The sequence below is a fragment of the Cyprinodon variegatus genome, unplaced genomic scaffold (assembly GCF_000732505.1).
Source record: "Cyprinodon variegatus isolate N-32 unplaced genomic scaffold, C_variegatus-1.0 Scaffold199, whole genome shotgun sequence".
NCBI lineage: Eukaryota > Metazoa > Chordata > Actinopteri > Cyprinodontiformes > Cyprinodontidae > Cyprinodon > Cyprinodon variegatus.
Window position 1 is genome coordinate 1,048,280 of NW_015150652.1, and position 21,864 is coordinate 1,070,143.

Genomic DNA, 21,864 nt, shown 5'->3' on the forward strand with positions numbered 1-21,864 from the left:
TTCAAGTCTTTTTTAACAGCATATTGCAAGACATTAAAAGTTTTTGACAGGTTTAGAAATTTAAAAACATGCCTTTGTTCTTCTCTGCTTCCTAATTAATCTCAAATACTAGCAAAGGAATATATGGTAAATAATCAATGAATATTAAATAGACATGTTTTCTAACATTGAACTTGATGTCTCTGATGTACCTCTGGAAATACCTATACCCACTTCAAAAACATGGATTAAAAGAAAAATAAATCAAAATAACAATGAAACAGTTTGACCTTTTGAAATCAGCTCATTGCACCACAACAGATTGGGGTGTATTTTGAAAATCAACCTTTCAACAATGTAAAACACATTTTTTTTTTTTTTTGTTTCCTTACTAGAGTAATATTTTATGTTTAGAAACCAAGTACCCAAAAAAGTCTTGCACATTTTTATTTATGCTTTTGAATAGAGGTATGTACCTTTCACAACCCACACATACCAATGGCTGGCCCAATTTTTGGGAATCACTGTCGATAGTCAACAGTACCTATTTTTGGTGTCATGCAAATGTGATCTTAGAAGAAGATTATTCTGCCTCATGTATCTGGCTGGATAATATGAGCTGCTGACGGATGCCAAGGGTGCCGAATGTGGGATTTGTTGCTATAGGTTTGGGACTGCTGAAATCTCTGCACTGTTTTCAGCCTTGTGAAAAAATCTTGTGCTTAACCTCATGCTTCCTTAGATTTGAATAATTCCTGCCACTGGCTTGTACTTTATTTCCTAAATATTGCAGCAAATGTTATCTGGAACACATTTTTTGCAGGCTAAACACAGTTTAAAATGCAGGATGGTTAAAAAATATTAATGTAGCCATTTAAACTTTCAAACACATAAGTAACATTTTCAACAAATTAAGTTAAATGCTACTAACAGAACAAAGAATTATTGAAATTGTGTAAAGTGCCAATTAAAACTATTGTTGACTTCTTCTGGTAACCAGGTTGATATGCATAGTCACCATATAGGATTTTTTTGAGAACCCACCAACTTTCCCACCCAGAATCCCGACTTCGAGGGACTTCTACATTAATTTTCCAAATTTTAAATGTTTCTCTTCTCGGAAGAAAAAACTAAAAGTATAATCCATCTGTGTCAATAAATCTGCCATGGATTTGGCAGGTCACTGACACACATGTAGGAAACTCTCAAAAGCGGATGGAATAAAAAGAAGGACATTGTTGAAGACAATAAATTCTGGTTTTGAGCTTAATTGTTTGATTTTTTTTTTTCCCCAAATATGTTCATAGGAGAAGACGATCTGATAAATGAGCTCCAATAATGGAAAAACATCTTACTGTTATTGCGATTATTCTGAAAGGAGACTGCAAGGGTCTTGTGACTGGGAGACGTCTACTGGGTGTCAGAGCAGGTAAGCTTAGCAGGTGAGACATGCTCCAGATGGTAGTGTGGAACATAGGCTGAAATCCAGGAGATTAGAGAGATACTAACTTAAAGGTATAAAGAAAATAGATAAAAAAAATATATGAATCAATTATTAAAAAATTAATTATGTGAAGCGACTTGGGACCACAGGTTAGAGTTAGTCAGGGTTGGTCAGTCCCTCTGTCATGGTCTTGGCACTGATGTCTGGCAGTTTCAACTACTCCTGTTCACCTGTCTAATTGACCCGGCTGCTTATTAAGGCATATCGTTTTCACCTGGTTCCCTCTGCTATCTATGCTGTTTGTCTGCCTACCATTGGTACCAGATTATTCAAGCTGTTTTTTGAGAGTAATTCTAGTGTTCAAGTAAGTGTTCTGTGATTCTCATTCTGACCTGTTTTTTTTTTGCGTCTGGATATTCGAATTTTAGCCTTGCCCTTTTCTGCTCTGTCAGTTTTGTTTTTGGACTGATTTCCTGGATTCTGCTGGTTACTGAACTTGGACTGCGCTACTGACCTCAGCTTGGATTCTCCTTCGGTACCTCTTCGGCTCTCTGATCTTCTGGTCTGTCAGCCTGGTTCAGATTGTACTTCGGCTCTGAATATTCCCTCATGGACACTGTTGCCACATCAGTGTTGGCTGGCGCCGGCTCATCATCAACCTGAGCTCTGAAGTGGTTACGGACGCAAGCGGTGGACAGTCTTCCTCCTGCAATCCTCCACTTCCTATAGGATTGGACTGAACTCTTAACCAGTTCAGTGACTTTTGCTCCTAGTCATGATCAGCGAGACATTCTGGTCACTAACCTGAGTTTTCTATCTCTGCAGAAAATCTGGTTATCCGCCCTGCTGACGTCTAGCAGCTCGCTGTACTTATAAAGAAATGCTTGTTTGAAAATCGTCCTGATCTGTATGCCTGAATATTTGGTCCAAAGTTCTGAGTTCATTTCACCCTCATGTCTTGGTGTCATGATGCAAAAACAAGGTATGGTAGAGCTGCAGCTCAGTGGAAGATTATTACACAGACACAAACATAAAACCCAGCTTTCCTCTCTTTACTGAAGAAACGAATAAAAAAGGACACTTCTACCGCCTTGTTTCAAAGAGGAGAGTAATGTCATAAAATGTCGACAATTAAAAGACAAATTATGCTATAATTTGTAGTTCTTTGAAAAGCAAAAAAAACTTTCACTGAGTATTTAAAGAATAAACCACTGTGCATTGTAAGCCTGCCATCATGGCAGTGATTTTTTTGGAAGAAACTTCTTGTCAAAAAAAAAAAAAAAAAACATAAAAAAATCTCATGTACTCCTTATAATGATGCATTTCAACATTTCCCTTCGTTCACTGAACTGGCAAACATTTTGTTTTCTCCCCTTTCAATGCTTTGGTTCATGTCAGATTCATCACAGCGTTTCAGTCAACTGTAGGAGAGTGTTTGCTTAGGAGAGAAAGTCAGCCAGAGAGTTCAGCCAGTATAGACGGGACCCTCCATTAGATCCTAACGATGCATTTCCAAACGTCCTCACAGATTTCAGCTCCGCTCCAACCACCATGGCACAATTATTTCTTTTTGTGTAAACCATGATCAAAAGATGAGATATGTTCAACAAAACTAATCATGGGACGAAACATCTTGGCTTGTTCTTGGGGACTGATTTATTTATTTCTATAAGGTTTCTGAGATTTTAGGTAACGACTGTTTCTTTAGTTAGTTTTATTAGGAATAATATATATAAAGACTTATTATAAATTCATGCCCTATATAGAACCTGACACATTGTGAATCAGACATTTTTTACAATGCCAAGTGGGGTAATCATGGTTAGGCTTTCAATTTTTGAGGTAAGAAGAAGGAACTAATGGATAAAGTTTATACAGAGACAGAATAAATCATCCATCATAAATGTCTCTGTGTGAATGTGTGATTGTACTGTATATATCTGAATGTGACAGGAACACAGAAAGAGGTTTCATATGGATTTGTGTAGCAGTGATATAAATCCTGCACTGGTCTGCTCCATCTTTGGGAGCCACCCCAGAAGTTCCCCCCCTTTAGCCATCTGTTCCCAGTTAAAACTCTGTTGCTGTCTCTCTGTGGAAAACTTTCACACAACAGACTGATACTGAACAAACTTACACAAAAATATGCAAACATACATGCACACATGGAGACATATATAAAAGCTTTATGTTTTTTTTCTTTATGTCAAGGCAATACTCAATAAAAAAACACACATACATATACATATATATATATATATATATATCTTTGTTTATGCAAGGATAGATCACTGAAAAAACAACATGGAGAAATTACAAAGCGACTGTATGTGCATTTATACAAATTATTTAAGTAATTTTTTCTTCATAAACAAATCTTCTCCATGATTACTTTAGTAGAATTGATTACTGCAGCATAGTCTTCATGGGCATGCCTAACGGTCCCACAGACAGCTGCAACTGATCCAAAACGCTGCTGCCCATGTTATCACTAGAACTAAAAAAGTAGAGCACATCAGCCTGGTTCTGAGTTCCTTCCACTGATTCTCTGCAGCTCAGTGAATGGATGTTTAAATCCTTCTGTTACTCTATAAATCACTGAATGGATCAGCACCTCAATACATAACAGATTTGTTTTCAATCGATCAACTTCCCAGACCACTCAGGTCTTTCAGGCTAAGTTAAAATTCAGGGGCTGCATCCTCCGAAGGCCCGATTTGTTGGCTGATCACGTCATAGCGCTTCGCTGAGTTCTGTTAGGATTGTGAGACTCCACGTTATGCGGCCTAAAAATGCAGCCTTCTTTTTGCACGTTTTGAAGGACGGGTCCGGTGTATCCTACGTAGCCTTGCATATCCCGTGATTCACTGCGAGTCCAACCAAGCTGGCATCACTGTTCGGCAGTGATGCCAGGTGAATATTATAGTGAATATTATAGTATATTATATATTATAGTGTGAATAGTTCTATCAGAAACTAATGAAAATAGTTTTTTAAATTGTTATGGAGTCAAACATGTTGTGGTAATGTTTGATTTATCGAAATGTTTTTATCTGTAACTGTGTAATGGGTTTGGCTGTAATGAACAGGTTCTGATATATCTACAGTGTTGGGACTATAAATCTGATATGAGTTTTATTTTTTAACTGTTGTTTTGCACAATTTGCTTAACTAAGTATTTTTTGTTGGTGAAAATAAGAGATTTTGCAGATTTATTTTTATACATAGATTGTTTAGATTTACTTCTTTCCACCCCTTTTATATCATTACTGTCATGGTCTTGTTTCTATTGTGCTTTACTTTGCTCCATGTTTCCTAGTTTTATTGGTTTAATTCCCTTTTTGTTGTAATTTCTGTATTTATGTTAGTTCTCATATTTTTCTGTTGTCCTCTGTTGCCCTCTTGTGTGTGTGTTCCTTTCCCCTTGGCTCCCTCGTTGTCTCCTCTCACACCTGCTCCTTGTCAGCTCGTTAGCCCTGCCTTTGTCTCACTCAGCTATATATGCTCTCCCTCTGCTCTCACTCTTTGTTGGTTCCTTGTCTTTGCTGTCTTCCCATGCTGTTGTACACCTACCTCGTCTCTCCCTGGCTCCTCATGTTTGGTTTCCCCAGATGTCTCCATAGTTCTGGTTTGCTTTTCATTATTAGTTGGATTTTTGGTTTCCTGCCTTTGTTTACTGTTTGTGCCCCATTATACTGCAAGAAAACTCCTCAGCCTCTCTGCCTTTGCATTTAGGTTCTCAAACCACATCTAAACCCTGACAATAGGAACCAACCAAAATGGACCCAGCAGAGCCCAGTCTGGACACCCTGAGGGATTTCTTCCTGAAGCTGGGAAAAACTCTGGACTGTATGTCACAACGCACCATTATCCAATTCATCTTCGAAATTTTGGCTACTTTTTTCGTGTTTTTTTCTTGTGTTAGAAGTTTTATGGCAAATCCTCCATCTTCAAGTTGGCAATCCAATGACGAACCCGTCCAAGGTGGTTCATGAATTGGAAAGGTGAAATAACTTTTTTTTTTTACCATATGTATTACAACATCCAACTGCCATGCATGTGGGCATTGTCAGTTTAAGTATAGCTCTTGCGGATTTCAATGATGAACTCCTCTGGAAATCTTAAATAATTGTTGTTGATTGAGGGTGTGTATAATAGCTCCCATTGATTTTGCTTGTAAAGCAGGAAGAATGGCGCTAGGCTTACAGTACCGCACCCTGACGTCACTGCCGGAAGATGTCAGGAGTGAGGTGTTACTATATCTGGGCAAAAATGGCCGGTGTCCGTGATCGCCACTAAAATTTTTATTTTTTTTTTCTTACTCATTAACGATAAATTCATTAAATCACGGCGAATGTAATAGTTTTAGGTATAGATAACTGGACTTTCCTGTAACTGAGGTATTATTAGATTAAAGTTATGGTTCAACTTTTTTATTTATTTTACTAACTGCTTTTAATATATTTAATTTCTTTTTTTCTTCTTGTATTCCTCATATATTTTATTGTGTCATTCATGTAAAGTACTTTGAATTGTCTTTGAACTTAATTGTGCTATATAAAGAAGCTTGCCTTGTCTTGAATTGCCTTATTTTTTTATGTAGCTATAGTCCAGGCATCTGCAGCCGCTGTCCTGAAGGTTTTAGAGGTTTCTCTGCTTTAGCACAGCTGATTCTGATGATTGCAGTTCAGCAAAAACCTGTTAATCAACTATCAATATAAATCAGCTGTGCTGGAGCAGGGAAACCTCTAAAACCTGCAGGACAGCAGCCCTCCAAGACCGACTTTGAAGATGCCTGATGTGGTCCCAAATTGACAAGCATCAACCATGCGTTTGTCCGTCGCATAATAATAACTGTAAGGTTATGAGCTTTGGGATTCAGCACTTGTTTGAAGTTCCCTTCTTGTCCACAATAGGGTTCTTACTGTTGACCTTTTGTTGACTTTGAGTATAGGTATTTCCTGTGAAAGGTGAAGGGATCAGAGCAAGGAAAATGAGGTAGGAACAACAATTCGTACTATTCAGAATCAACCATCTTGTTTTACATTATTAGATCCCTTCCCTGTGTTTGTTTCTTGTATTCTTCTTCTCCCTCAGCTTATTACCCTAATCCTCCTCAGCTGTTTCCACTTCTTTCTAGATTGCCTCACCTGCCTGTCTTGTTTTCTTCTCTCCCTTCCTACTAGTATTCTAGCAGTTTACTTCCCCTCATCACTTAAGTCTTTGTTTTTGCTTCATGTTTTGTGCTAAATTTTCCTTGAGAATGTTTTTATTTTCATGATTCTAAAGGTCCAACAAACTGATCTGAACCTTTCTGGACACCCTTCGTTTCATGCATTTATTACCGCAGACTCATGTCAGGGTCATAGATTTTTTAGGAACACCTTGATCCCTTTTTCTCAATTTCAATAAAGTTTTCCAGGGTAAAAAGTTTTTTTTTTTCAATCAAATTGTACCCAATATGCATACTGTTACATTAAAACCTTTATTAATAGTTGTGTTTGGCCTACTTGTTAAACTATCATGAACATGCCATGCTTGTGATACATAGTGGTGATTTTCTTCAGCAGGGAGAGGGAAGACAGCTGATGGCTACATGGATGGAAATGAATACAGATCTGAGGCTTTATTTCCAGCAGGACCACAGTTAATCCTCGAGCCAGAAGGTCAATAGAATGGTTTAGATCAGGGTTTGCTTAACCTTGGTCCCCAGCGCACGCTGTCCTTCATGCTTTAGATGTGTTTCTACTCAAGCACACCTGATTCAAATGCTTGCATTATTTCCTGGCAGCCATCAAATGCTGCAAAAACCTGTTAATTACCTTTTTATTCAGGTCAGGCCATCTAAAACATGCAGAATACTGGGTCCTAAAGACCAGAGTTAAGAAACCCTGGTTTAGATCCTTGTTTGTTTATATTCCAGAGGGCCCCTGCCGCTATCCAGCCTTAGATTTAAGTGTTTACCGTGAGCATTGCTTAAATTCAAAATGGACGTACACCAAAAACCTATCAAACAAGAATGCCACCAGCAAAAAACATTATAATAACAAAAACATAATTTCATGTAGAGGTTACTTTTTGTACATAAATGTTGCGCTTCTGATGCTCTGAGAAGGCAAATCTGTGTTTTGCATCGTCCAATATTGTGTCACAAACCTAAAAAAAAAATAATATAACAGTTTTATTAATGGAGATGCTATTATTCAGCTTTATAATTATCTTTAATATATAAAAACTATTTTCTGAGAATGTGTTTATTTAAGAGCAACTATGCAAATAATCAAACATGTAGAAAAAGTACACTATGTAATATTTTCCATGTGAATCTCAGATCGCTCATTCTTCTTTGCCTTTTCTAAAAAGTGCTATTTGAACAAGAAGGCAGGGAAAGCAGGATAAAGCGTTAGCCTCGCTGCATGCAGTTTGCCAAGCCTTGTAGCTAACAGAGGTCCTGGAAAAAGACAGAGTGAACAATCTCCATCCGCTTTTGTGCTGCTGATTAATTTTGATGTTCAACTGATCAGGTCCAAATGATTTCACCTCCTTCTTTTGGTAAGTTTGCTTTAAGGGACTTGACTCCACCTGTCAATCAGTCCCACTATGGTTGTGACGACAGTTCCTTTCAGCTCTCCTATTCCTTTGCATTGCAGAGGAGCTACTGCGACCAAAGATTTTTGCTCACTAGGGCGGATATACGTCACCAATCTGACAACAAACGAAACAGCTTTACTCGCCATTAAAGATTAAATATTTATCTTGCACATCTAATAAACATAATATATTTCGATAAATTTTAATTTTATAATTGTCTTTTTGACTTTTTATGGATTAGTCAAGATCTTTTGGTGGGTAGGGCGTCGCTCTAGTGCCCTCTATTGACCAGCTGCCACTGACCACTGTGTTGAAACCCATATATCATCTTTAGTGCACATTTAAAATTCAGTTGGATTTTCTTTTTTTTTGTGACATAATTTGATGTTATAGATATATTTGTCCATAAAAAAAATAAATAAATAAATCAAGCAGCATAAATACTTATGAAAGGCACTCTATCTGAAGTGTGCTGTCCAACTATTGTAATGACATATGGACCATGACCCAGTATGGTGTAAGCTCTAGCTAGCAAGAGGAGCTTAATGTAGAGCCACTTCTTCTGCACATCAAAACGGGTAATTTGAGCTGGTTTTGGTACCACCTCAGAAAGTGATTGGGGGACTTCTTTTTAAAGGTTATGCTATTGATGCTGTGGAAATTCAGAGCTTGCTAAGGGGAACCAGTCTGGAGACCCTTTGGGTCTGAGAACTAAGAGTTCATCTCTCATCACCAGCAGTGCTTACTGACATTATCCCCTCCTATTTTCACCTACTATTTGGATTCTAGCAGCTAAAACTAAACCACTTGGTCAACTTATGTATTCAAATACTGTGTACCTATGAAATGCATAATTGCCAACATCAAAATCATCTCATAGATTTCCTTGTTTTTCCTTTTTGCATATGAGAAATCTTCTACAAAGTAGCTACATCTGTTAATGTGGGGAAGACTTACACAGAGTTCAAAGATTAACATATATGGTGTCTGGCTGTCATCCCATGGCTGATGCTGTAACACATAGTGGTTGGAGATTTAAATGCACTGTTTCCCCACGTTGCCTGCAACATATCATCCAGTGGAAAATCTTGGGAAGAAGGAATAGATTGATTGCTGTCCTTATCCCAAACCTCTGTCACCCATCTTCAGAACTACGCCCAGTGCTCACAGTCTGCACACGGCGTCTCCCCCTCCTCAGCTTCTGCCTCGTTCTGCCTCAGTGATGCAGTTAGAGGCTTGACCTAAAATCTGGGGGTGATGAATGACTTCTATCCTGCTGATGCTAGCAGTCTAAATAGAGGGTGTCTCTGTTTAAAGCTCAGTCTTGGATGATCTGCTGTCTCTGCTTATAGGTTATTAATCTTTTATCCAGACAATTACAAACGATAGTAAATCACTATATTAGGTATTTACAATATGTGTTTGGGTTTCCTTATTTTAGGGCTTTTAAACACAATGGTTACAAAATTATTCAGACCACTGGAATATATGCTTTGTCAAATTGCCATGTATTGGTGTATTTCATCAGGATTTTACAGAATAGACCAACACAATGCTACTCATAACAGTAAAAGGAAAAAAAATAGAATTTTATTTTTGTTACAGCAGAAATAAAAATCTTAATTTGTGTGGCTTTGTACTTGGTTCCCTTATATCAGTTTGCTCTACGAGCAACTAAGTGCAGAAGAATGCCTTCAGAAAAAAGGTTTCCTTTTGTTTTTTATCCTAATCTAGCAACAGCTTTTTTTAAAAGGCATTGAGGGATTATTAGAAAAAAATGTGGAAAAAAAGCTTCTTGAAGATTAAGGAACTCACAGACTTAGATTGTTAAACTATAGGCATGGCATTCATTGTTTCTAAAGATCAAAGAAATTGGGGAAAACTTCACAGGACAAAGCAGAGGTTAAGAAAAATGTGATCGAACATTTCACGTCACCCTGAACACAGCAGTGTTTTCCAAGTTTTTTTTGTAATCGGACAACATCAAAGGCGGAGCTAGATGGGGGGCCAGGGGTGGCCATTGCCAACCTTAGCAAATCATTGGCCATCCCTACCATTTTCTTTTCCACTAATACAGATGGTTGCAGCAGTAATACTCTCAAGTGGAATATTCAAAACATAAAATTTTTTGTTGTTATTTATACACGTGAATATACTAATCAAAGGTTATAAGTTCAGAATACATGCTCTTTTCAGAACTAGATTTTGTGTTACATGGGTTAAAGAATAAAATGATGTGTCTTTGCAAGTCATCTAGGAGTCTTCAGTGAAATCAAAGATAAATAACAATTTTAATAAAAACTTAAATTTATGCAGAATGTTTATTGAAACAAGTAGTTAAGTAATGACAATGAATAAGATTTACGCCACAGAACTCAAAACTGAGTTTTATCCACTATACCTTATGGATGTTTAAATATATGTCTATTTGTTAGCAAAGCCTGTAGGAAAGTATAGTTAGTATTTATTTAGAAAATATGGGGGTTTTGCTCGTTAATTTTCCTGTTAGAACAGCATAGATTGACCCTGGGGTACTGGTGCCTATCTGCTTTCGGCCACCCCTCAGTGTACATTGGTTATCGCCTGGCCACCAGTGATGGGACTAACGGCGTTGAAAGTAACGGCGTTACTAACGCCGTTACCTTGTTTTAGTAACGAGTAATCTAACTAATTACTTTGACTGTAACTATAACGCAGTTACCATTGCAGACACCCNTCTTGAGTGAAATCAAAGATAAATAACAATTTCAATAAAACCTTATCAAATGATCAATTTATGTAGATATTAGTGTTTGTAAATATTAATTTTATGCAGAATGTTTATTGATACAAGTAGGTAAGTAATAACAATGGAAAAGGTTTACGCCCCAGAACTCAATTTTATCCGCTATACCTTTTATCTAGAAATTATGGATGTTTGAATATATGTGTCAATTTGTTAGCAAAGGCTGTAGGAAAGTATAGTTAGTCTTTATTTAGAAAATATGGGTGCCTATCCGCTTTCGGCCACCCCTCAGTGTACATTGGTTATCGCCTGGCCACCCTTATAAAAAATTTCTGGCTACGCCTCTAGACAAAGTAGGGCTAAAGTTCAGTTTCTGGCCAGGGCTACAAAGGAAAGTTTTTGATGGAGGAACATTCTGCTGTCAGGAAGAACTAATCAAAGTCGAGGTAAAAATATATATATATATATATACGGTAGTTAATAATATGTGGCATATTTCAGCAAGTAATCAAACTGAGCTTTGGCTATTTTGCAAATAAGGCTGCCCTGAAGTGCAAACGCACACTTAAAGGATGATGATCATACATTAGTAAAATGTTTAATTAACTGGCTGTACATCCAAATTCCTTGCCTCCCATACTGTGACCTAAAAAGACTGACAACTAACACCAATAATGTATTTTGAGCAGCTCCTTTGTCTCTATAAAGACTACTTCCACTGAATGGAGCTGGGGGGCACCAAAGTCTGCTCTCTCATCCCCGCACTGAACTCAACAGCCTGCCTCTCCTCTCCCCCTTTTGTGTGTGGCTACCCGAATAAATTAGCGGTCGGTAAACGAGGGGAGGATGTGGCGGAGGAGGGGACGGAGGGAGAGGAGGATAGGGGGCTGGGCCTTGTGGCGGAGGAGTCGCCTTTCAACCGGAGAGGTGCGAGCGTCTGTGAGAGACTGATGCTGAGAGGAAAAAGACAAGGGGGGAAATAAAAACATTGGAGACAGGAGGGAAAAATCCCGACTTGAGATCTTTTAGATTTTTATTTTTATTGTCGCTGCAGAGCGAAAAGACGCACCGCAGCTTCCCAACTGATCCAGGCGCGCACACCTGATAGAGAAAGACGCTTCACTGGTGGAGTAACCTAACCTGACAGCCGGTGGAATTGACACGCTTCTTTTTTTTCCTCTTCTTCTTTTTTATGCTGGATGTTATGAAGACAACCCTTCCTTCCCTTAAAGCTCTTTTCATTCAAGATTTTATTTTTTTTTATCTGGCAGATTGGCTGTCGTCTATAGGGGGGATTGGAAACCCTTTTGCATACTAATTAGGTTATAACCAGTGCGCAAATCCAGGACTGAGTCCCATGAATGTAAGTGACACCTTTTACTCATCTCCACTCTGAATGTGTCTGTAGTTTATTTCTCTCATTGGATCTAAAACTGAAAAGAACTCTTGATTGGTGGGAGAGCGCAGATTTTTTCCTTTTTAGGGGTGAATACTGCATCTTCACCTTGCACGCAGAGCTGGCAGCTTTTCAGGCTGCTGTGCACAAGCCACGATGTAGTGGAGGGGCTATAAAAGCAACTCAGATCAGAGGGTCCTATTGATGCCAAAAACATTTATTATTGAGCTCAGGCTGCAAATAAAAGGGAGAATATGATCCCTATTTTATTTAGACCTCTATGGAAGAATAATCTGTTGGCTCCCTCATGTTATTGGGCTCTATGGAAATGTTTATACCAATAGGTTTAATGCTCGTAGCCAGCAGCTTTAAGTGAAGACAAATCATAAAGTCTACTGCACTGCAAAAAATGTAAATCTTAATAAGTAATTTTTTCTTAAAATAAGTGCATTTTGTCTTGAAGTGGGGAGGTAAGTGAGACACTTTGCCAATGGAATGAGACAATTTATTTTTAGAATAAGAAAAAAACAATTGCATTGTCTTATTACGAGTGCATATTATCTAATTATCTTATTTTAAGAGTAAAAAAAATACTAATTTCATTGGCATATCATCTTGTTTACCTACTGAAATTAAGGTAAATACACTTAATTTAAGAAGTTTTTACTGATTTCTACATAGTTTTTCCATTGTGGGTCAATATTTTACTGAATACATTTTCTTGAGAGTTAAAATGCACTTATCGCTCTTACATAGCTCAGAATCTGGTCATTTTCACTTGATTAGCTCAGATCTGTGGGTCAAATACAGAATAATCCAAAGTTGTTTTCCCCATATAACAAAATATGAAGTAAGAAGTTTCACCATTTATCAGTCAATGAATACATTCACTTTTTGTACACTTCTTGGTTGAGATCAACGTTAGAAATTTTAAAGCAGACAGGTATGATTTGTCGATTTTTTAGTTCCTTCGTCTTCTTTTGGATTAAAACTAGCAGCTCAATCAAATAACCAACAGCACATTGTATTTTTCTGTTGAAAATCTAGAGTCAGCAGGTCAGCTCTAAAGGAAAACCCATAAACTGTATTGGCTAGAAAAAGGCTGATCAGTGCACCGCTCCTGGAGACATACTTTAGGGCTGATTTTTAGAAATCAAAAGTGGAAGGAACCAACAATTACATGAAAATGGCAGCTAAACCTCTATAGTCACAGTATAATTCTTTAAAAAGACAAAAGTAAGTAAATTACTTTGCTAGGCTTTCTTTTTATGACTGAACTTTACATTTTTCCTTTGTCATAAAATGTATTTATAGCTGCCCAGTGATGTCTGTTTGCCCAGAAGCTTAAAACAGAGAACCCAGGGTTACATTTAAGTGCCCGACCACAATAGTTAGGCATATCTGATGTCGGCTTCACTTGCATCCACAGCTCCTGCTTTCCTGCTGCACTGAGGGAAACAGACTTTTTTCGCATTGTTACTCTATACTTTTTCAACAGCTCCTGCACGCTCCAGCTCAGCAGTCCGCTGGCCTCAGTGTCAGCCTCTGGTCTGCATAAAAACCACAGAGACTTAAGATTTTTTTTTTTCTTTTTTTGTGGAGCGATGGGGCGTGCAAGAAAGACGGTTTCTAACATGAACCATATGGATATCTAGTTGGTAGAGCAACAACTGACTAGGGCCTCTGTGCAAACAACTTATGGTTCCTCTTATCAGCTGCAGAGGGGATCAGACCTTTCTTTGCACGGGTATGATTCGCACAGTCAAGAATGTTTTCTCAACTATTTCACTATGTGGACTCATTTTAGAGTTTAATTATAAGTAATATTTTCAGCCAAGATTACATAGCAGGGTGATTTTGATTGGTTAGTTTTGGAGTCTGTCTGCTCAGCTGTATGCCTTGGCTCCTTTTTACAGAAGGTTTTTCTCAGCTACATTGAACAAATCTCATACATCTTGTAAAAATGAATGTCTTTAACGGTGTCTGCTCAGCCTGTCAAGGCAGGGAGGTCAGTTTGTCCGGTTCTGAGTCAAGTCCTTTAAAAGTTTATCAGCAGAATAAACAGTGCTGTTTATCTTGCACTTTCCATGGTTTTGCATTGCTGAATGAGGGAGTCAAGAGTCAGATGGGGTCACGGGCTAGATTTTCAGCAGGGCAAAGCAGGAAACTCACTTACTTCTGTGACAAAAACATCTGTTGGATAACTTGATTTTACAGCTTTGAGATGCATCTCATCTACATTATAAAGGCTGCAACTTGGCATCAGCCTTGACTTCATGTCTGCATCATTTTTGATGAATAAGATCAACTGGAATCACGATTTTCACACACAAATATTGTTTGGTGAAAGAAAATACAAGCATTCACAAGGATTTTCTATATTTGTATCTTTTTATTTTTGTTTGTGCTTTTGTTCATGTGAGACTAAGGTTCTCTTGCCATTCTCAAGCTGTCTTGGGAGTTTACTTCGAATGGGAATACACATCACAGATTGCACATTTGCCACCCACTTTGACATTGAAATTCCACTGGTGCTGTATACAGTTTAGGCCACCACAAAACCCACATAAGACAGAAAATATGTATTTTCCTGAATTGTTTTTAAGATCTTTCAATGTGGCAAAGACAAACGGTTTCTTACAACAGCTCCAAGGAAGCTATGTGAAAAATAATTTCTATGTAGCGTCACATTAGGCTTCTTGTATGAACTCTAGATCTCTTTTTAAGAATTTTGATAAAAAAAGACATAGTTTTTGCTGTTTAAAAAAAAACATTTTGATCTACTATGAAACCTATAACAAGTTAAATTAAAATATAATTTTTATAGTATTGTGTTATAATTTAAATAATAGTTAGAATGTCTACAAAGGTTTTTAGCAAGAACTTAAAGTAATTGAGTCATTACCAGTGGAAATAAGTTGCAAAAGAGACATAGAGATTTACTCAATACAGTGACAAGGTCCAACACTGGGTCTTTCTTCCATTGAGAGATGCTACACACTAAGAATTAAGTAGGTTCATTTGACCTAATATTAACCTACTTAATTCTTAGTTGTAGCATTTCTTAATATTTAATAGGTAAATGTGAAGTGCATCGTTCGTACGGGAAACAGAAAGTATGATGTTTTGTGATGTGCTGCACAGTGATGTTGTTTGAAGCACTGTTCAGTTGAAGCAAGAAGGTCTTGGTTTTGACCCCCGGCCCACCCGTTTTCTGCATGAAGTTTGCATGTTCTTGTAATGCATGCGTGGGTTGCCCTGTGATGGACTGGCGACCTGTCCAGGTCCACCCCCACTGTAACCCTGGCGGATAAGTGGTAGAAGATGGTTAGATGGGGGTTTTTGGGACAACTTAGAACCCAAAACAAACCTTAATGCAAAATATGAATCCTTATCTTGAGGCTAAGTTTACCATAAGGGTGCCAACATTTCCAGATTTGGAAATGGCATGACAGAAATTGAAAGCTTGGGGGGACCTAGTCATGCATTATACCTCTACCAAAAACAACGCTGGGCCCCCCAAAAACGAAAACACCTTTTTATGTCAAAATAAAGCAGTGTACGCCAAGCTTTCCTCTTGATAGTGTTTGCCTAATTCTGTTTGAGCCAAAGGAATTTTTGCATCAGGCTCCATCAGCAGACATTAACATTTTTGTACTCCGTCGCCATCCACTGTCAGTACTTACTCACACATCGTGGTAGCTTCAGCAGATTTAGCTCTCATTTCAGTTAGCTCCAACCTTCATATTAAATTCTGGGCAGCCTCCGGTCTTATTAGTTTTGGCATCAAATATCTAGGAATTGATTCGCTCTTTCCTTTCTTTATTTACTTATTGGATGCAATATTGTATCACTGTTCATGTTATATAGTTTTGTTGAATATTTAAAAAAAAACTGCTATAAATATACTAGCAAATGGATACAAAAAATTAAGTAAACAAAAAGTATAACGTAATAAACCAATATGCATCCTAATTCTATTTGAAGGCTTTTTTATGCAACCATTGAGCTACTGGCAAATACATTTACAGCCAAAGCATGTCACTGGGCCCCTTTAAAAGCATAAAAAACAACCAAAGAGCCAGAGACCTCTCAGCAATTGTGTTATGTACTGAAAGTCTTACATGGAGACTTATTTACAAAGTAAAAGAAAGTCATATTTGACATATCAATGAATAAAAACAACCTGCCAAAAAATGTATTTTCCATATTTAGGTTTTCATATCTCTAGGCTTCCTCCGGTGGCCTGTTTTTTTTGCATCCAATTCACTGATTGGAAAAATATCTGAATTTAGAGTTTTTCTCACCAGATTTTTATTTTTTTCTGGTTAATCTCCGGTGAAATCTGCCTCAGCTCACCGTGACACAGTTACCAACAAGTGTAACAACGGGAGGAAAAACAGAAAGCATTTTCTCAGCAGGATCCCACAGCTTAGGGACCTCACTTTAATTGTGCTTCAGGGCTGCTTTTTTTGTGGCTTTAGGTTTACTCTTGGGGGATAACCATCTGTATACAAATATCGGAAAGTGACTCAGAGACTTCCCTCCTTCTTTCTCAATCACACACGCCTGCACAGTAACCACAACCCTAACATTACCTCACCATTATATTCCTAACTGTGAACTGCAAACCTTTTACTGAACACATATCATTGGATAAAGTCCTAGAAAATGCAACTGTATAAGAGTTAGAATAAAGGTAAAGTAAATATTAGTATCCAGTACAGGGTATTATTATACAAACATGATATTTCTGGTAAACGTCTAGCAGATGACAGCCAGCAGAAAACAAACGTAAACATAAACAGCATAAAAAAACAACAAAAAAAAAGATTGTTTCCCTCCCTTCCTTGGCTCCCCAAGTAGCCAGTGGAAATATTTACCCTCCATCTCTCACCGGCTGCCTGGTGCTGAAGCTTGAAGACTGTGTTGTTGCTTTTTTTATTTATTCTCCTACCACTTTAGACATAACACAAGGCAAAAACTCCACGTACTGTTGGGGATTTTGATGCCATTCTAATCATTCATCATTCAAAATATGGACACTGAACCAATGTTTAGTGGATTTACAGCATTGTGTGAGAGGAAAAACAAGCCATAAGAGGTTTAGTTTTCTGGAAAATCACTCTGTGTTTGAATCACCAACCCACAGTAAGGAAAGACGGCTATTAACAGCGTCACTTGTAGAGCTTTGAAATGAGATCCCTGCTAATAAGGAATCTCCTCTGTTAGTGCAATAACTATATATATAAATACCTCCTTTTATATAGTGGAGTGGTGACCTAGTGGTTGGGGCATAGAGCTTGGAATCCTGAGGTTGTAAGTTCAAACCCCACTCCCATAGACTGCCACTCTGGCTCTCTGAGCAAGACCCTTAACCCTACACAGCTCCCTGGGCGCCTCACAATGGCAGCCCACTGCTCCCCCAAGGGGATGGGTTAAATGCAGAGGTAAATTTCTTCAATGTGAGATCAATAAAGTTCTATTCAATTATGATTATTTATATAAATACCCATTTAATACTCTGGGCATTAAACATGTGCATAAATCCTATATAATCTCACACACACATATATATATGTGTGTGTGTGTGGGTGAGTGTGTGGACACACTGTATATACTGTATATACCCCATGTACCTTTTCCGACGTTTGGCACCTTCTTTTTGACTTTTGAGTCGAAGTGACAAGTACATTTCTCCAAAGTGAGATTAATAAAGTCTATCAATCGTTATATACCTTTTTTCAACTTTTCCCTGAGGTGTGTGTTGTTAGTCACCGTTTGGCTAAAACTGTTATCATTAAATAATTTAATTATTTAAATTACAAAGTAGTTAACCCTGATGTCATTGTGTTTACAATACCTGAGAATGATATTTAGATTATGAGGTAAAATATCTTACTTTTAATATTGCCTCTTTCACATGGTGATGAGGCTTAGTTCTCCAAAACTCTGGAGAAGCCATTATGGTATGACTTATCCAGCCAGGTGAAGGAAATGATTGGGCTCTCCTGTTGGATGCAGTGTACAGCAGGAGCCCTGAGACGTTACGGTCCAGTTCATGTTTGTTCTGAGTAAGGCTGGGCAATTAATTGCATTTGCAATACAATCGCAATTTAAGAAAAGGAAATTTTCAAATGGCAGAAGCACTCAATTTAGATCCTGTTACATTTAGCAACAGAAAGAGACTACTTTTTTTCTTACTCCAGCCTTTAAAGTGGAGGTTATGTGTTTAAAGTGGGATTGCTTCCACGAAAAAGGAAATAAACCTTCTGCTAGCATGCCGACCTATTCATGCAAGTAGAAATAAGCCGTTTTCCAAACTAAGGTTACAGTAAAGTTCTGCAATGGTGGACTGGACAAGCAAGCATTCAAGGGAATGAAAAAACTGACACCCAGCAGTGGGTGTCAGCTACATCCTACCCACCTACATCCTTTGGTTAGTGCAAATCAAACTAAAATTGCATCACAATATTAGTTTAAAATAATTGCAATTTTGATTGTTGGCAAAATCGTTCAGCCCTATCTTTGAGACCCAGTTCTAGTCTAGCTTCTTTTCATTACTTATTGTCGCTATCCAGGCAGAAGGGATCGTTTAATACCAGTTATGTGCTGAATTTGACACAGAGTAAGCCTTCAGCTTAGATTCATGTTTTGTGATGTCATTCAAATCATATTCAATTAATTTTGAATGTAGATGTATCATCCATAGGTGTATTAATTAGAGAATGACTGATACTGTTTTTTTCCCCCAAGGCTTGTACTGCTACTTTGACATCAGAGTAACTAATACCACATACATACTACTGTTTTTCTATGGGCCAATTTTGAAGCTTATGTTGCTTTTTTCCTCCTCCATTTACATGATAATAATAACGCAATGGTAGCAAACAAGAAGGAAACAAAAAAAGTAACATGAACAAATCATGCAAAACATTGACAATGAATAGCAAATGGAGAGAGCAGCAGTGCACAAGCTTCATCTGATCTCAAGGTATGGGCCCTGTCACACATTGCCGATTTAGCCAGCGTATACATAGCATATTCATAACAAGTCCTGAGTCTGTTCCTTGAGTAACCAAACAAGGTATTCCTTCTTAGATCTTCTTTTCTTGAACCTTTCCCACAGAGTGTGCAGACTGCAGCTTTAACTTCAAACCTATATAAATGTGAGTTAGCCTATTCAGCTGCCCCCCTTAAGGGTTACAACAGCAAGCTATTACAACTTGCACATATACTTGGCAGAGTTTTCATGCTGGATTACCTTTCTGTGACAACTGGGACTCAAAACCTGGTCCCAGGCATCAAATACATAGACTTAGCCTGCTACTCAACAGAGGGAGTTGTCACTTATATATGTGAAGATATGTATTTCTGTCACGACTTGCATGAAAAGACAGGTATTAGAGTGTCTGTCAGAGAAAAGATGAATTAATTGTGGTTACTGCTTCCCATCTGGTTGCTGGATAGATTAAAAAGTGACTCAGCTCAGAGGGAAGAGAAGCCTCACTGTTAAGCACCTCATGTGTTTTTAATGAAGTTAGTGAGGTGATCTGAGCTTCTGATGACTTCACAAACTTGCATAGATCTGTGTCCTGTTTTGTTAAGATAAAGTTGATTTTTTTTGCACTTTAGCAAGTTCACATAGTATAATGTACTGAACACAAACAACAAAACAAAAAAAAGCTTGAAAAATTTGCTTTTATTATTAGTAGCAAATGGAAATTAATCTTTCTTTCAAACTTCTAACTGCATCTGTATGTTTTTTCTTGATCATTTTAATTTGTCATTATTGGGTTATGTATAAAACAAAGACAGACAGGCTCAACCCCAAGACTGACCACAAGAAGTGAAATAAAGTAATGTGATACAAAGGCATTTTCTTGGAGAACAGCTGCCGGCGCCCCACTAACTAAAGAGTTGATGGAGAATTTAATATCTAGTAAGCCAAGCAACTGTCTCGTTTTCTGATCCAAAGTTAAGTGTTTGCAGTTCTTGATAGATTTCCCAGATCCTTCCCAAGTAAAGAAGAAAAATTAGAAATTAAGCTTTAAGGATTTTACTAGTGATGCTACTAACCCCTTTTCACCCCCTGCTATTAGCCAGCTGGCAAACCCCTCAAAAACATCTTATCTCTTTGATTATTATTTATGCGTTTTCAGAAACAATAACACAATCAGATTCAAATGTGGCTAGCTTGCTGCTTGGCCGCGTCACTAATTATTTCATGAGATGGAATGCAGAAGCGGATTAAGAAAGGTTTGCTCAGCTGCGTATGGTGGAGTTACGACATAGGATCTACGGCTTTCCTCCTCCTGATCCTGTTGTGGCTATCATCTGCTTGTTTTGTCTTTGACCTTTTCCCCTTGTATCTTGATAATTAATGAGTCATATGTGCCCTGTTTATGCATTGTAATTTGCTCATCGCGTGTGGAGGAAGCAACTTCATGGCTTTAGACGCATGGAAGGACTCACATCTCTGAATTCCTGTCCGGTGAAGGAAATGGCTATTTTTAAGCCAAGAAACATGATTAAGGGAAGCTTTAGGTGAAGTTTTATCATTTTTCATGTTTTTAAGTTGTAGACACTCTTAAACAAAGTAATTGCAACAAATATAGCTCTAATATAACTGTAGCATACTTTTAAGCTGAAAAAGTTAACTCATGATTGTATCTTTTAATGTCTTCCACATTGTTTAGTTGCTTCAAGGTAATTGTTCCATTTAGGTACGCATTTGATGCTGTTCTAAGGATACATTCCAAATTTAAATGATGGTGAGAGAAGTAATTTACTTGACACCCTGTAGGGACAATTCTCTCAGCTTCAGCAGTGGTGCAGTAATATTTGACATGGTCATGGACATGGTTCCACTCAACAGCTTTGCCCTTGTGGGATATTAAGCAAGCTCGGACGGGGAGGGGCGTCGAGTGACGGCATAAAGCAGCTGGTGGTTCATCAAGGTGAACCAGTGTGGTTACCATATGTATTTAATATTTTCTTGTTATCACAATGATAATACTTTATATATATTTTTATCAAGAAAATTATATAACATAAATTCCTGAAGCAGCCCCTCTCTAGTGCCTTGCTGTACTCTGACTTGGCATTTTGGCCTTTAAGGTTAAGAGGTAGGTGAAGCACATCCAGCTGTGTTTTCACTTTCTCAGGGGCTTCACAGATGGTTCACAAGTGCTTTATGTGTGTGGATGTGAGTCGGCATTTGTGTTCACTCAGGAGGACTAGATTTTACTTCTTGTGTCTGTGCCTGCTACTGTAGAAACATCTGTATGAAAGAAATTCCTCTTTAGATTTAGTTTTTTTTCAGTTAGCATGGCTGCACTTAATAAAAAACAAATCGGTCATATAAGCTTTCAATATAAAGTCATAGTAATTTACAAATTATGATTTGTATTAGGTTTTTGAGAAGATATATTTAAAAAAAGAAATGTTATCATTCATTTTTATGGGTTTAGGGATGCTCTCAGCTTGCAAAAATTGAACAAGTTACTGTTAGCCAGGTATACCAAAACTAAAAAAAAAAAAAAAAAAAATGTGGGACAACTAAGATCCTTATCAGGGACAATGTGGGACAGATGTGGCTTTGGTATACTTAGATTAAAAAAAAAAAAAAAAAGTTTATAGGAGTACAAATGTTTTTTTCTGTCTTACTAGCAATTTTTTAATGCAAACTTGGAAGTTTTGCATTAGAAAAGGTTGATTAAAAACGAC

At 37.7% G+C, this 21,864-nt stretch overlaps 1 protein-coding gene across 1 annotated transcript in view; it reads left to right on the forward strand.

The window, feature by feature from the left end:
• The first annotated feature begins 11,642 nt into the window (after window positions 1–11,642).
• Window positions 11,643–21,864, forward strand: part of LOC107087924 (protocadherin-16-like) — a 108,322-nt gene continuing 98,100 nt past the window's right edge. Inside the window, exon 1 of the mRNA XM_015379768.1 lies at window positions 11,643–12,102. The gene's annotated coding sequence lies outside the window, so the exon portion shown is untranslated. The remainder of the gene's footprint in view (window positions 12,103–21,864) is intronic.